The sequence below is a fragment of the Ambystoma mexicanum genome, chromosome 11, assembly GCF_040938575.1.
Source record: "Ambystoma mexicanum isolate Mex_15411 chromosome 11, UKY_AmexF1_1, whole genome shotgun sequence".
NCBI lineage: Eukaryota > Metazoa > Chordata > Amphibia > Caudata > Ambystomatidae > Ambystoma > Ambystoma mexicanum.
The window spans coordinates 99,236,412-99,251,478 of record NC_090934.1 but is presented as its reverse complement, the minus strand read 5'-3'; the positions used below and the strand labels follow the sequence as shown (position 1 = coordinate 99,251,478).

Genomic DNA, 15,067 nt, shown 5'->3' with positions numbered 1-15,067 from the left:
CCTCATAAGGGTCTCAGTAGGGCTGAGTATGATATACAGGGATAGCTCACACAGAATTGTATTTGTAAGCGCAAGTCCTCTCTTTGTCTCTATGAACAAGAGCATACGGCTAAACATAAATGCTGTACTTGTTTCTTAATTTTTAAGATTTAACGAGATGTATTTATGTTCCATCCTAGAGTTTAGAACGATCACATCTTTGCTCCTTTGATAACGGAGTCCACGTTAGTGAGATTTTTGTGTTACGAGGACTCACTTGGTGTGATCAGCTGACTCGTAGCAGCTGACAACAGGAAGGGCCTCATTCCGAGTATGGCGGTAAGGGATACCGGTCACCGTTAACGAGACCGGTGCCGGTAATCCCTTACCGCCACATTCCGAGTTCCCTTTGCGCCCTCGTCCCTAACGCCTGCTAATAGGGACGAGGGCGCAAAGGGGCTTTTAAGCCAATAACGGTGACCGGAAAGTACGATCACCGTTATTTGCAATTTCCCCATTCCCATTGAGCCCTATGGGGGCTCATTTGGGAATGGGTAAGAGCCCTGGGAATGGGAAATTACCGCCCTGGTCAACTCGGAATAGGGCGGTAATTTCCCATTCCACCAGGGCGGTGCCGGTACGGGTCCGGCGCCGACCAAGGCGCTAATAGCGCCATTGGTTAGCGCCAGACTCGGAAAGAGGCCCGAAGTAATTTAAACCGCGACGGTGATGCTGTGCCCGTGTGTTGAAAACCTTGCACAACATTAAGCAGGCACGCAAATAACGACCCATTCAACACAGCAGACTTTGTGGACGTGCCTGAACAGTTATAGACTGTCAGCTAGTGGTCTATTTACGGCGTACATAAGAGAAACAAAGGGCATTTTGCCCACTGTTCCCATATATCAACATATGCCTAGATGTATTGCCTTTTTAACTTTGCGAACATTGCACAGCCAAATTGAAACCAGGTGTTTCTCTGGTTCTTGCAGGAACGGGGTGAACCTGGAAACACGTTACTCCTGGTGCATGAACAGTCATTTGACACCCGCTTCTCCATGAAGATTCCTGGCAGGAAATAGATTCTCTGCAAAATATATTCTTTCACAGAGAAGGTATGAATTGCAAACTCCGTGCTCCCTGACAGTGGTGATTGTAACACGCGGCATAACCTTGGAATACTTGCACTTTCGCTTAAGATACTAGTAGGCCTGTTTTATGATTATGTCTAACAGGGCCGACGGTCACAGAAACCTGCGATTGACGCCAAAATGAACATCCTGTCCCTGCTTTGTCCATCATAATAAGGTGAGTGGATGACGACCTAGTAATCACCCACATATGCTTTACTGTATGAGAGTATTTTTGACCAAACCATGGATCCCCTCTTTTTTTATTTGTTTTTATTTGTTTCTAATTTTAGATACTAGAAGCACCACTGGGTTTAGAAGATCTAAGATCTTTATAGACCATTTGTACCTGTCCTGATGAAGGCCCGGCATGCTTAAAGAGAAGACCAAGGTTGGATGCGGTCTATCTCTACCTTTTGGGCCAAAACGCACCGCGTCGACACTACTTTTGCAATTTCATCCATTGCTAATCAAACCCTCAGAGGTGATAGGTAGAAAGCACATGACAATCAACAAAAGAACTATCTGTCCTTTTTCCCTTCAAAATTGGTGAGCTGGCACTCTTTGATGTATTGTACTTGACTGTTTTGTTATTGTTCGAACCCAGATCAAATGTGTATATGAAAATATGCCCAATGTGAGAACATTGTTTGGGACATATGTTTATGTTTTTTATGTGCAAAAATGTGGCTTTGCAAAAAACAGGTACTCAAGATACGTCAATAATAAAATATGGTGTCCTGTTTTTAAAAAGTATGGTTTGCTCTATAAGAAGTCTATATGGTTTATAACTTCAGGATGTGCACGTGGTTCTGATAATTGATAATCAGCTAAAATGCAGGAGTAGGAGGAAGTTTGTGGTTCTTTTTGCTGTTTGTTGATAATGACAAGACAAATTAAAGAATGATTCTACATGAAAAGCATGGTTTTTCAAACGCTGAAACTGTAATGTCCAGAAGTGTGTGCATTTTGCAGCTGGACCTAAAGATCTTAAGAAACATGTTCCCTTGCTAAAATTAACATATCATTAAGGAAGGTCTGAATCAGTGATGGTAAAATGCAATTTTATTAAAAATAAGTAGAAGGCCTTATTTGTGGTACAATTGTGTCTAAAGTGCGAGTTGTCTGTGCATAGAATTAAAAAATCCCTGTGTTTAGCCAAAACTAACATTGTTCCTGGCATGCGAAGGTCCAGGCAAAAGCTACCTTCCCCCAATCACATGTTCTGTTCAGGTTCTCCATCTGTCAAACAATTGCTTTGAAGCTTCCTGGCTGAGAGTGGAGCGGTGTTCATGTGTGGCAGACCCATTTATTGGTGTGCTGGATAAATAGTGAGAGACTACTATTAAGTAAAATACCCCAAATTCAAGAAATGTTGTGGACTAATCCTGGACCTGCTTGGGGGTGGCCAGCAATTAACATTGTCACATGAGGCCAGAGACCCATCTGGCCAGAGAGATAACATCTCTTCAGTATCCACTAGCTCAGCTTTGGACTTCACTTCATACCAGGCTAACGTCAACAGAGAGAAACCAGAAAAGTGATGGGCGGAAGGTTTTTGGTTATAATTTGTCTCCCTATGTGAGAGAGGGTATGCCCAGATGTGGGTCCCTTGCTCACTGCACCATAGAGAACTGAGCTGCACCTCACTGAGGAGGCCCAACAAGGCCGAAACCTGTCTGGGGTTGCTTGTGTTTCCATGCAGAGGGGATTCCTAGAAATTTGGGCTGGGCGGCTACCATTGGCGGCAGTACCTGACTGATTTGCATATAGCTAGGCCCGTTTTGCAATGGTGCAGACGGGTTAAAAAACGGTGGTGTGGAAGATTGCCCAGAGCAATGTCAGTGGTTCAGATTTATTAAAGGCCTTACACCCATCACTTTTCTGGTTGTGGTTTATCTCCCTATGTGAGAGAGGGTATGCCCAGACGTGGGTCCCTTGCTCGCTGTGCCAAAGGGAACCAAGCTGCACCTCACTGAGGAGGTCCAACAAAGCTGAAACATGTCTGGGGTTGCATGGGCTTCCGTGGAGAGGGGACCTGGCCTAGCAGTTCGGGCTGGGCTGCTACCATTGGTGGAAGTACATGACTGATTTGCATATAGCTGGTCCCCTTTTGCAATGGGGTAGACAGGCTAAACAATAGTGGTGTGGAAGGTTGCCCTGAACATTGGCAGTGGTTCAGATTTATTCAAAGCCTTTCACCCATCACTTTTTTGGTTGTGGTTTATCTCCCTATGTGAAAGAGGGTATGCCCAGACGTGGGTCCCTTCCTCGCTGTGCCATAGGGAACCAAGCTGCACCTTACTGAGGAGGCCCAACAAGACCTAAACATGTCTGGGGTTGCTTGTGTTTCTATGCAGAGGGGACCTGGCCTAGCAGTTCGGGGTTGGCTGCTACCATTGGTGGCAGTATATGACTGATTTGCATATTGCTGGACCCCTTTTGCAATGGCACAGATAGGCTAAAAACCAGTGATGTGGAAGGTTCCCCAGAGCATTACCAGAGTTTCAGATTTATTAAAAGCCTTCCATGCATCACTTTTTTGGTAGTAGTAATGTCAACAGAGAGCAGAGAAGCCTGGGACACGTTTCAAGAGAAATTAAACTTAGAAATAAATATGTAAAAAAGTGGCCATAAGCTTATATTAGAAACAACATTTTAACCAGTAATGTTTGAACCATGAGACTCACAAAAATGGGACATGTGTCATTTTAAAGCTTATCCCAAGCCCGTCATTTCTGATGTAAGTTGTATCTGAATCCAATTTTTAAAAACCTTATTCCAGTCTGAAATGTGTTTCTAGCTTCCCTAAAAATATAATGAAGTTGAAAGTTAGGGAGCTGGTGGCCTATTAAATTAGATATCGGGTAGAACATTTCACGTTCCTGACTATTATAAAGGGTGAGAAACTACAGTTTGCATGTGCACAGTCCTGATGAAATGGGAATCATTTTATTAGGTATGCCATGAGTAGAGGAGTCTAAAAATATCTTTGATTAGGTACATGTGTAAAATGAAGAAAGTTGTCACTTAGGACTTTTTCAGTGCAACATTACATGCATAAAAAAATGTCCTCCAGGTGGGTGGATTCATCCCTCCCATCAATTGCACTTCAGATCTCCAAGGGCTTATCGGCAGGAGAGGGGTTGGACCTTGCGGGCAGGGAAAAGGAGATAACCCTTGAATGAACAGTGAATCCTAAGATAACTACTTAAAAAATGATCTGGGTGCAACTGTTGAAAGTTGAATGGAGATTTAACCTTGCATTGAGACAGCAATTGAGAAAGACAAAAGAAGCTGGGATTTTTGAAAGGAGAGCAAAAAAACAGAGGGATGCATGCTGGTGGCTATCTTTGATTGAAGTCCCTGACCAGATCTCTGTGGTTCTCCAAGAGAGGGCCCTGAAACACTGGTGTCTTTTCCTGAGTGCCATAAATGAAGATTGTAATGTAAGTAGATTAATACAAATGAAAACAAGTGTGTGTGAGATCTGCCTACCTTAATATTTTACCTTAATCGTGGGTGTAGGGTGCAAACTATGTAGGCCCTTAGCATATTTTATTGAATAATAATTTAAGAAACTCCCATATAGATTGACGCAGGGAGATCTCGGGGGAGTTAGAAAACTCTTTCCTTTTTCCTAGCAGTAAGTTAATGTATAGTAATTTAAAGTAATCGGGTGCATCTTGTTGTCCTGTAAACCCCAGACCTCTTTAAAGAAAAGGGTTGTCCATGTCCAAGAACAAAATTCCTAACTGTTCCCACTGCCCAGGGGTGCTGAATATAACTGACCCCTGGGTTTTTGGTGCTGGGGAGAGAAGTGGGTTTGTCAAATGAATCCAAGTGTAATTATCCATTGATAAATGCACACTCTCCTGAGAGTGAGCAAGGGACCCTGACAGAAGAAAGATTGTGTATTGCTTTTGGGTGAAGAAGTAAGAAGGGTTCCATCAATCAAAGGAATTCTCAAAAGTCTGTGTGACTTAAAACTGCTAGCATTTTCAAGTGCGCAGGGAAACTAAAATCTGCAAGTGCTGCCTGTGTAATTTGCTTTGAAAGCCAAGACTGTGCAGTTGTTTTAAATCTAAACCTTATCAAGTCATGTTCATGCTCTAGTAATGTGCCATGGTAATATTTACTTTAACATCAAAGGGGGTTGTGGGACAAGGTGTTTGACCTGTTTATTTGGCCTGTGTTCCCTGTACCTGAGACAAAAAGGGAAAAGTGTGTTTTGCATTGAAGTTTTGTTTTGTGCTACAGAGAAGGTGGCGAGGGTAACCATTTAGTGAAAAGATTCATCGAACCTATAATTTAAATAAATATATATTCTTCTGTACCCAGCGTGGTTCTTAGCTCATTGTTGGCCCTGGGGGAGGGATCAATAGGAGTCATAGACAGGGCGAGCTGAACAAAAAGAATCATCTGCGGTTATCTTGTTTGTTGGGGGAGGAGGGGCTCCCCATGTTCAGAGTTTAGCAGTGCTGCAATTTCCACAGTCCTGTGCTTAATCTGCAGCCTAAGCGGTGGCAGGCGTTCAAAGGTGCGCAAGAGGAGAGGAGGCGCGGAGAGCGGCCAGGTGGGGCATTTAAATCCGCAGCCTAATCCAGTGACAGTGGCACAGCCCAGTGTATCAGCCTCCAGCCATCCTGCAGGAGGAAAGCGGCGGATTAGTAAACAGCACCAGGCAGCAGCCCAAGTGCAGGCTGGGATCCAACCTGTTTCCACTCCAGCCTCCAGCCATCCTGCAGGAGGAAAGTGGCGGATTAGTAAACAGCACCAGGCAGCAGCCCAAGTGCAGGCTGGGATCCAACCTGTTTCCACTCCAGCCTCCAGCCATCCTGCAGGAGGAAAGTGGCGGATTAGTAAACAGCACCAGGCAGCAGCCCAAGTGCAGGCTGGGATCCAACCTGTTTCCACTCCAGCCTCCAGCCATCCTGCAGGAGGAAAGTGGCGGATTAGTAAACAGCACCAGGCAGCAGCCCAAGTGCAGGCTGGGATCCAACCTGTTTCCACTCCAGCCTCCAGCCATCCTGCAGGAGGAAAGCGGCGGATTAGTAAACAGCACCAGGCAGCAGCCCAAGTGCAGGCTGGGATCCAACCTGTTTCCACTCCAGCCTCCAGCCATCCTGCAGGAGGAAAGCGGCGGATTAGTAAACAGCACCAGGCAGCAGCCCAAGTGCAGGCTGGGATCCAACCTGTTTCCACTCCAGCCTCCAGCCATCCTGCAGGAGGAAAGTGGCGGATTAGTAAACAGCACCAGGCAGCAGCCCAAGTGCAAGGCTGGGAACCAACCTGTTTCCACTCCAGCCTCCAGCCATCCTGCAGGAGTAAAGCGGCGGATTAGTAAACAGCACCAGGCAGCAGCCCAAGTGCAAGGCTGGGAACCAACCTGTTTCCACTCCAGCCTCCAGCCATCCTGCAGGAGGAAAGCGGCGGATTAGTAAACAGCACCAGGCAGCAGCCCAAGTGCAAGGCTGGGAACCAACCCGTTTCCACTCCAGCCTCCAGCCATCCTGCAGGAGGAAAGCGGCGGATTAGTAAACAGCACCAGGCAACAGCCCAAGTGCAGGCTGGGATCCAACCCGTTTCCACTCCAGCCTCCAGCCATCCTGCAGGAGGAAAGCGGCGGATTGGTAAACAGCACCAGGCAGCAGCCCAAGTGCAGGCTGGGATCCAACCCGTTTCCACTCCAGCCTCCAGCCATCCTGCAGGAGGAAAGCGGCGGATTGGTAAACAGCACCAGGCAGCAGCCCAAGTGCAGGCTGGGATCCAACCTGTTTCCACTCCAGCCTCCAGCCATCCTGCAGGAGGAAAGCGGCGGATTAGTAAACAGCACCAGGCAGCAGCCCAAGTGCACGCTGGGATCCAACCTGTTTCCACTCCAGCCTCCAGCCATCCTGCAGGAGGAAAGCGGCGGATTAGTAAACAGCACCAGGCAGCAGCCCAAGTGCAGGCTGGGATCCAACCTGTTTCCACTCCAGCCTCCAGCCATCCTGCAGGAGGAAAGCGGCGGATTAGTAAACAGCACCAGGCAGCAGCCCAAGTGCAGGCTGGGATCCAACCTGTTTCCACTCCAGCCTCCAGCCATCCTGCAGGAGGAAAGCGGCGGATTAGTAAACAGCACCAGGCAGCAGCCCAAGTGCAGGCTCGGATCCAACCTGTTTCCACTCCAGCCTCCAGCCATCCTGCAGGAGGAAAGCGGCGGATTAGTAAACAGCACCAGGCAGCAGCCCAAGTGCAGGCTGGGATCCAACCTGTTTCCACTCCAGCCTCCAGCCATCCTGCAGGAGGAAAGCGGCGGATTAGTAAACAGCACCAGGCAGCAGCCCAAGTGCAGGCTGGGATCCAACCTGTTTCCACTCCAGCCTCCAGCCATCCTGCAGGAGGAAAGCGGCGGATTAGTAAACAGCACCAGGCAGCAGCCCAAGTGCAGGCTGGGATCCAACCTGTTTCCACTCCAGCCTCCAGCCATCCTGCAGGAGGAAAGCGGCGGATTAGTAAACAGCACCAGGCAGCAGCCCAAGTGCAGGCTGGGATCCAACCTGTTTCCACTCCAGCCTCCAGCCATCCTGCAGGAGGAAAGCGGCGGATTAGTAAACAGCACCAGGCAGCAGCCCAAGTGCAAGGCTGGGAACCAACCTGTTTCCACTCCAGCCTCCAGCCATCCTGCAGGAGGAAAGCGGCGGATTAGTAAACAGCACCAGGCAGCAGCCCAAGTGCAAGGCTGGGAACCAACCTGTTTCCACTCCAGCCTCCAGCCATCCTGCTGGAGGAAAGCGGCGGATTAGTAAACAGCACCAGGCAGCAGCCCAAGTGCAAGGCTGGGAACCAACCTGTTTCCACTCCAGCCTCCAGCCATCCTGCAGGAGGAAAGCGGCGGATTAGTAAACAGCTCCAGGCAGCAGCCCAAGTGCAGGCTGGGATCCAACCTGTTTCCACTCCAGCCTCCAGCCATCCTGCAGGAGGAAAGCGGCGGATTAGTAAACAGCACCAGGCAGCAGCCCAAGTGCAGGCTAGGATCCAACCTGTTTCCACTCCAGCCTCCAGCCATCCTGCAGGAGGAAAGCGGCGGATTAGTAAACAGCACCAGGCAGCAGCCCAAGTGCAGGCTGGGATCCAACCTGTTTCCACTCCAGCCTCCAGCCATCCTGCAGGAGGAAAGCGGCGGATTAGTAAACAGCACCAGGCAGCAGCCCAAGTGCAGGCTCGGATCCAACCTGTTTCCACTCCAGCCTCTAGCCATCCTGCAGGAGGAAAGCGGCGGATTAGTAAACAGCACCAGGCAGCAGCCCAAGTGCAGGCTGGAATACAACCTGTTTCCACTCCAGCCATCCTGCAGGAGGAAAGCGGCGGATTAGTAAACAGCACCAGGCAGCAACCCAAGTGCAAGGCTGGGATACAACCCGTTTCCACTCCAGCCTCCAGCCATCCTGCAGGAGGAAAGCGGCGGATTAGTAAACAGCACCAGGCAGCAGCCCAAGTGCAGGCTGGGATCCAACCTGTTTCCACTCCAGCCTCCAGCCATCCTGCAGGAGGAAAGCGGCGGATTAGTAAACAGCACCAGGCAGCAGCCCAAGTGCAGGCTGGGATCCAACCTGTTTCCACTCCAGCCATCCTGCAGGAGGAAAGTGGCGGATTAGTAAACAGCACCAGGCAGCAGCCCAAGTGCAAGGCTGGGAACCAACCTGTTTCCACTTCAGCCTCCAGCCATCCTGCAGGAGTAAAGCGGCGGATTAGTAAACAGCACCAGGCAGCAGCCCAAGTGCAAGGCTGGGAACCAACCTGTTTCCACTCCAGCCTCCAGCCATCCTGCAGGAGGAAAGCGGCGGATTAGTAAACAGCACCAGGCAACAGCCCAAGTGCAGGCTGGGATCCAACCCGTTTCCACTCCAGCCTCCAGCTATCCTGCAGGAGGAAAGCGGCGGATTAGTAAACAGCACCAGGCAGCAGCCCAAGTGCAGGCTGGGATCCAACCTGTTTCCACTCCAGCCTCCAGCCATCCTGCAGGAGGAAAGCGGCGGATTGGTAAACAGCACCAGGCAGCAGCCCAAGTGCAGGCTGGGATCCAACCTGTTTCCACTCCAGCCTCCAGCCATCCTGCAGGAGGAAAGCGGCGGATTGGTAAACAGCACCAGGCAGCAGCCCAAGTGCAGGCTGGGATCCAACCCGTTTCCACTCCAGCCTCCAGCCATCCTGCAGGAGGAAAGCGGCGGATTGGTAAACAGCACCAGGCAGCAGCCCAAGTGCAGGCTGGGATCCAACCTGTTTCCACTCCAGCCTCCAGCCATCCTGCAGGAGTAAAGCGGCGGATTAGTAAACAGCACCAGGCAGCAGCCCAAGTGCAAGGCTGGGAACCAACCTGTTTCCACTCCAGCCTCCAGCCATCCTGCAGGAGGAAAGCGGCGGATTAGTAAACAGCACCAGGCAGCAGCCCAAGTGCAAGGCTGGGAACCAACCCGTTTCCACTCCAGCCTCCAGCCATCCTGCAGGAGGAAAGCGGCGGATTAGTAAACAGCACCAGGCAACAGCCCAAGTGCAGGCTGGGATCCAACCCGTTTCCACTCCAGCCTCCAGCCATCCTGCAGGAGGAAAGCGGCGGATTAGTAAACAGCACCAGGCAGCAGCCCAAGTGCAGGCTGGGATCCAACCCGTTTCCACTCCAGCCTCCAGCCATCCTGCAGGAGGAAAGCGGCGGATTGGTAAACAGCACCAGGCAGCAGCCCAAGTGCAGGCTGGGATCCAACCCGTTTCCACTCCAGCCTCCAGCCATCCTGCAGGAGGAAAGCGGCGGATTAGTAAACAGCACCAGGCAGCAGCCCAAGTGCAGGCTGGGATCCAACCTGTTTCCACTCCAGCCTCCAGCCATCCTGCAGGAGGAAAGCGGCGGATTAGTAAACAGCACCAGGCAGCAGCCCAAGTGCAGGCTGGGATCCAACCTGTTTCCACTCCAGCCTCCAGCCATCCTGCAGGAGGAAAGCGGCGGATTAGTAAACAGCACCAGGCAGCAGCCCAAGTGCAGGCTGGGATCCAACCTGTTTCCACTCCAGCCTCCAGCCATCCTGCAGGAGGAAAGCGGCGGATTAGTAAACAGCACCAGGCAGCAGCCCAAGTGCAGGCTGGGATCCAACCTGTTTCCACTCCAGCCTCCAGCCATCCTGCAGGAGGAAAGCGGCGGATTAGTAAACAGCACCAGGCAGCAGCCCAAGTGCAGGCTGGGATCCAACCTGTTTCCACTCCAGCCTCCAGCCATCCTGCAGGAGGAAAGCGGCGGATTAGTAAACAGCACCAGGCAGCAGCCCAAGTGCAGGCTGGGATCCAACCTGTTTCCACTCCAGCCTCCAGCCATCCTGCAGGAGGAAAGCGGCGGATTAGTAAACAGCACCAGGCAGCAGCCCAAGTGCAGGCTGGGATCCAACCTGTTTCCACTCCAGCCTCCAGCCATCCTGCAGGAGGAAAGCGGCGGATTAGTAAACAGCACCAGGCAGCAGCCCAAGTGCAGGCTGGGATCCAACCTGTTTCCACTCCAGCCTCCAGCCATCCTGCAGGAGGAAAGCGGCGGATTAGTAAACAGCACCAGGCAGCAGCCCAAGTGCAAGGCTGGGAACCAACCTGTTTCCACTCCAGCCTCCAGCCATCCTGCAGGAGGAAAGCGGCGGATTAGTAAACAGCACCAGGCAGCAGCCCAAGTGCAAGGCTGGGAACCAACCTGTTTCCACTCCAGCCTCCAGCCATCCTGCTGGAGGAAAGCGGCGGATTAGTAAACAGCACCAGGCAGCAGCCCAAGTGCAAGGCTGGGAACCAACCTGTTTCCACTCCAGCCTCCAGCCATCCTGCAGGAGGAAAGCGGCGGATTAGTAAACAGCTCCAGGCAGCAGCCCAAGTGCAGGCTGGGATCCAACCTGTTTCCACTCCAGCCTCCAGCCATCCTGCAGGAGGAAAGCGGCGGATTAGTAAACAGCACCAGGCAGCAGCCCAAGTGCAGGCTAGGATCCAACCTGTTTCCACTCCAGCCTCCAGCCATCCTGCAGGAGGAAAGCGGCGTATTAGTAAACAGCACCAGGCAGCAGCCCAAGTGCAGGCTGGGATCCAACCTGTTTCCACTCCAGCCTCCAGCCATCCTGCAGGAGGAAAGCGGCGGATTAGTAAACAGCACCAGGCAGCAGCCCAAGTGCAGGCTCGGATCCAACCTGTTTCCACTCCAGCCTCTAGCCATCCTGCAGGAGGAAAGCGGCGGATTAGTAAACAGCACCAGGCAGCAGCCCAAGTGCAGGCTGGAATACAACCTGTTTCCACTCCAGCCATCCTGCAGGAGGAAAGCGGCGGATTAGTAAACAGCACCAGGCAGCAACCCAAGTGCAAGGCTGGGATACAACCCGTTTCCACTCCAGCCTCCAGCCATCCTGCAGGAGGAAAGCGGCGGATTAGTAAACAGCACCAGGCAGCAGCCCAAGTGCAGGCTGGGATCCAACCTGTTTCCACTCCAGCCTCCAGCCATCCTGCAGGAGGAAAGCGGCGGATTAGTAAACAGCACCAGGCAGCAGCCCAAGTGCAGGCTGGGATCCAACCTGTTTCCACTCCAGCCATCCTGCAGGAGGAAAGTGGCGGATTAGTAAACAGCACCAGGCAGCAGCCCAAGTGCAAGGCTGGGAACCAACCTGTTTCCACTTCAGCCTCCAGCCATCCTGCAGGAGTAAAGCGGCGGATTAGTAAACAGCACCAGGCAGCAGCCCAAGTGCAAGGCTGGGAACCAACCTGTTTCCACTCCAGCCTCCAGCCATCCTGCAGGAGGAAAGCGGCGGATTAGTAAACAGCACCAGGCAACAGCCCAAGTGCAGGCTGGAATCCAACCCGTTTCCACTCCAGCCTCCAGCCATCCTGCAGGAGGAAAGCGGCGGATTAGTAAACAGCACCAGGCAGCAGCCCAAGTGCAGGCTGGGATCCAACCTGTTTCCACTCCAGCCTCCAGCCATCCTGCAGGAGGAAAGCGGCGGATTGGTAAACAGCACCAGGCAGCAGCCCAAGTGCAGGCTGGGATCCAACCTGTTTCCACTCCAGCCTCCAGCCATCCTGCAGGAGGAAAGCGGCGGATTGGTAAACAGCACCAGGCAGCAGCCCAAGTGCAGGCTGGGATCCAACCTGTTTCCACTCCAGCCTCCAGCCATCCTGCAGGAGGAAAGCGGCGGATTAGTAAACAGCACCAGGCAGCAGCCCAAGTGCAGGCTGGGATCCAACCTGTTTCCACTCCAGCCTCCAGCCATCCTGCAGGAGGAAAGCGGCGGATTAGTAAACAGCACCAGGCAGCAGCCCAAGTGCAGGCTGGGATCCAACCTGTTTCCACTCCAGCCTCCAGCCATCCTGCAGGAGGAAAGTGGCGGATTAGTAAACAGCACCAGGCAGCAGCCCAAGTGCAGGCTGGGATCCAACCTGTTTCCACTCCAGCCTCCAGCCATCCTGCAGGAGGAAAGTGGCGGATTAGTAAACAGCACCAGGCAGCAGCCCAAGTGCAGGCTGGGCTCCAACCTGTTTCCACTCCAGCCTCCAGCCATCCTGCAGGAGGAAAGCGGCGGATTAGTAAACAGCACCAGGCAGCAGCCCAAGTGTAGGCTGGGATCCAACCTGTTTCCACTCCAGCCTCCAGCCATCCTGCAGGAGGAAAGCGGCGGATTAGTAAACAGCACCAGGCAGCAGCCCAAGTGCAGGCTGGGATCCAACCTGTTTCCACTCCAGCCTCCAGCCATCCTGCAGGAGGAAAGCGGCGGATTAGTAAACAGCACCAGGCAGCAGCCCAAGTGCAAGGCTGGGAACCAACCTGTTTCCACTCCAGCCTCCAGCCATCCTGCAGGAGGAAAGCGGCGGATTAGTAAACAGCACCAGGCAGCAGCCCAAGTGCAAGGCTGGGAACCAACCTGTTTCCACTCCAGCCTCCAGCCATCCTGCAGGAGGAAAGCGGCGGATTAGTAAACAGCTCCAGGCAGCAGCCCAAGTGCAGGCTGGGATCCAACCTGTTTCCACTCCAGCCTCCAGCCATCCTGCAGGAGGAAAGCGGCGGATTAGTAAACAGCACCAGGCAGCAGCCCAAGTGCAGGCTGGGATCCAACCTGTTTCCACTCCAGCCTCCAGCCATCCTGCAGGAGGAAAGCGGCGGATTAGTAAACAGCACCAGGCAGCAGCCCAAGTGCAGGCTGGGATCCAACCTGTTTCCACTCCAGCCTCCAGCCATCCTGCAGGAGGAAAGCGGCGGATTAGTAAACAGCACCAGGCAGCAGCCCAAGTGCAGGCTGGAATACAACCTGTTTCCACTCCAGCCTCCAGCCATCCTGCAGGAGGAAAGCGGCGGATTAGTAAACAGCACCAGGCAGCAGCCCAAGTGCAAGGCTGGGAACCAACCTGTTTCCACTCCAGCCTCCAGCCATCCTGCAGGAGGAAAGCGGCGGATTAGTAAACAGCACCAGGCAGCAGCCCAAGTGCAAGGCTGGGAACCAACCTGTTTCCACTTCAGCCTCCAGCCATCCTGCAGGAGTAAAGCGGCGGATTAGTAAACAGCACCAGGCAGCAGCCCAAGTGCAAGGCTGGGAACCAACCTGTTTCCACTCCAGCCTCCAGCCATCCTGCAGGAGGAAAGCGGCGGATTAGTAAACAGCACCAGGCAACAGCCCAAGTGCAGGCTGGGATCCAACCCGTTTCCACTCCAGCCTCCAGCCATCCTGCAGGAGGAAAGCGGCGGATTAGTAAACAGCACCAGGCAGCAGCCCAAGTGCAGGCTGGGATCCAACCTGTTTCCACTCCAGCCTCCAGCCATCCTGCAGGAGGAAAGCGGCGGATTGGTAAACAGCACCAGGCAGCAGCCCAAGTGCAGGCTGGGATCCAACCTGTTTCCACTCCAGCCTCCAGCCATCCTGCAGGAGGAAAGCGGCGGATTGGTAAACAGCACCAGGCAGCAGCCCAAGTGCAGGCTGGGATCCAACCTGTTTCCACTCCAGCCTCCAGCCATCCTGCAGGAGGAAAGCGGCGGATTAGTAAACAGCACCAGGCAGCAGCCCAAGTGCAGGCTGGGATCCAACCTGTTTCCACTCCAGCCTCCAGCCATCCTGCAGGAGGAAAGCGGCGGATTAGTAAACAGCACCAGGCAGCAGCCCAAGTGCAGGCTGGGATCCAACCTGTTTCCACTCCAGCCTCCAGCCATCCTGCAGGAGGAAAGCGGCGGATTAGTAAACAGCACCAGGCAGCAGCCCAAGTGCAGGCTGGGATCCAACCTGTTTCCACTCCAGCCTCCAGCCATCCTGCAGGAGGAAAGTGGCGGATTAGTAAACAGCACCAGGCAGCAGCCCAAGTGCAGGCTGGGATCCAACCTGTTTCCACTCCAGCCTCCAGCCATCCTGCAGGAGGAAAGTGGCGGATTAGTAAACAGCACCAGGCAGCAGCCCAAGTGCAGGCTGGGATCCAACCTGTTTCCACTCCAGCCTCCAGCCATCCTGCAGGAGGAAAGCGGCGGATTAGTAAACAGCACCAGGCAGCAGCCCAAGTGCAGGCTGGGATCCAACCTGTTTCCACTCCAGCCTCCAGCCATCCTGCAGGAGGAAAGCGGCGGATTAGTAAACAGCACCAGGCAGCAGCCCAAGTGCAGGCTGGGATCCAACCTGTTTCCACTCCAGCCTCCAGCCATCCTGCAGGAGGAAAGTGGCGGATTAGTAAACAGCACCAGGCAGCAGCCCAAGTGCAGGCTGGGCTCCAACCTGTTTCCACTCCAGCCTCCAGCCATCCTGCAGGAGGAAAGCGGCGGATTAGTAAACAGCACCAGGCAGCAGCCCAAGTGTAGGCTGGGATCCAACCTGTTTCCACTCCAGCCTCCAGCCATCCTGCAGGAGGAAAGCGGCGGATTAGTAAACAGCACCAGGCAGCAGCCCAAGTGCAGGCTGGGATCCAACCTGTTTCCACTCCAGCCTCCAGCCATCCTGCAG

At 53.1% G+C, this 15,067-nt stretch overlaps 1 long non-coding RNA gene across 1 annotated transcript; it reads left to right on the top strand.

Moving 5' to 3' along the window:
- The first annotated feature begins 968 nt into the window (after nucleotides 1-968).
- On the top strand, nucleotides 969-2,164 carry LOC138504667 (uncharacterized). Its single transcript, XR_011279889.1, has 3 exons — nucleotides 969-1,094; nucleotides 1,215-1,287; nucleotides 1,403-2,164. It is a non-coding gene; the product is annotated as an uncharacterized lncRNA (long non-coding RNA).
- The last annotated feature ends 12,903 nt before the right edge of the window (nucleotides 2,165-15,067 follow it).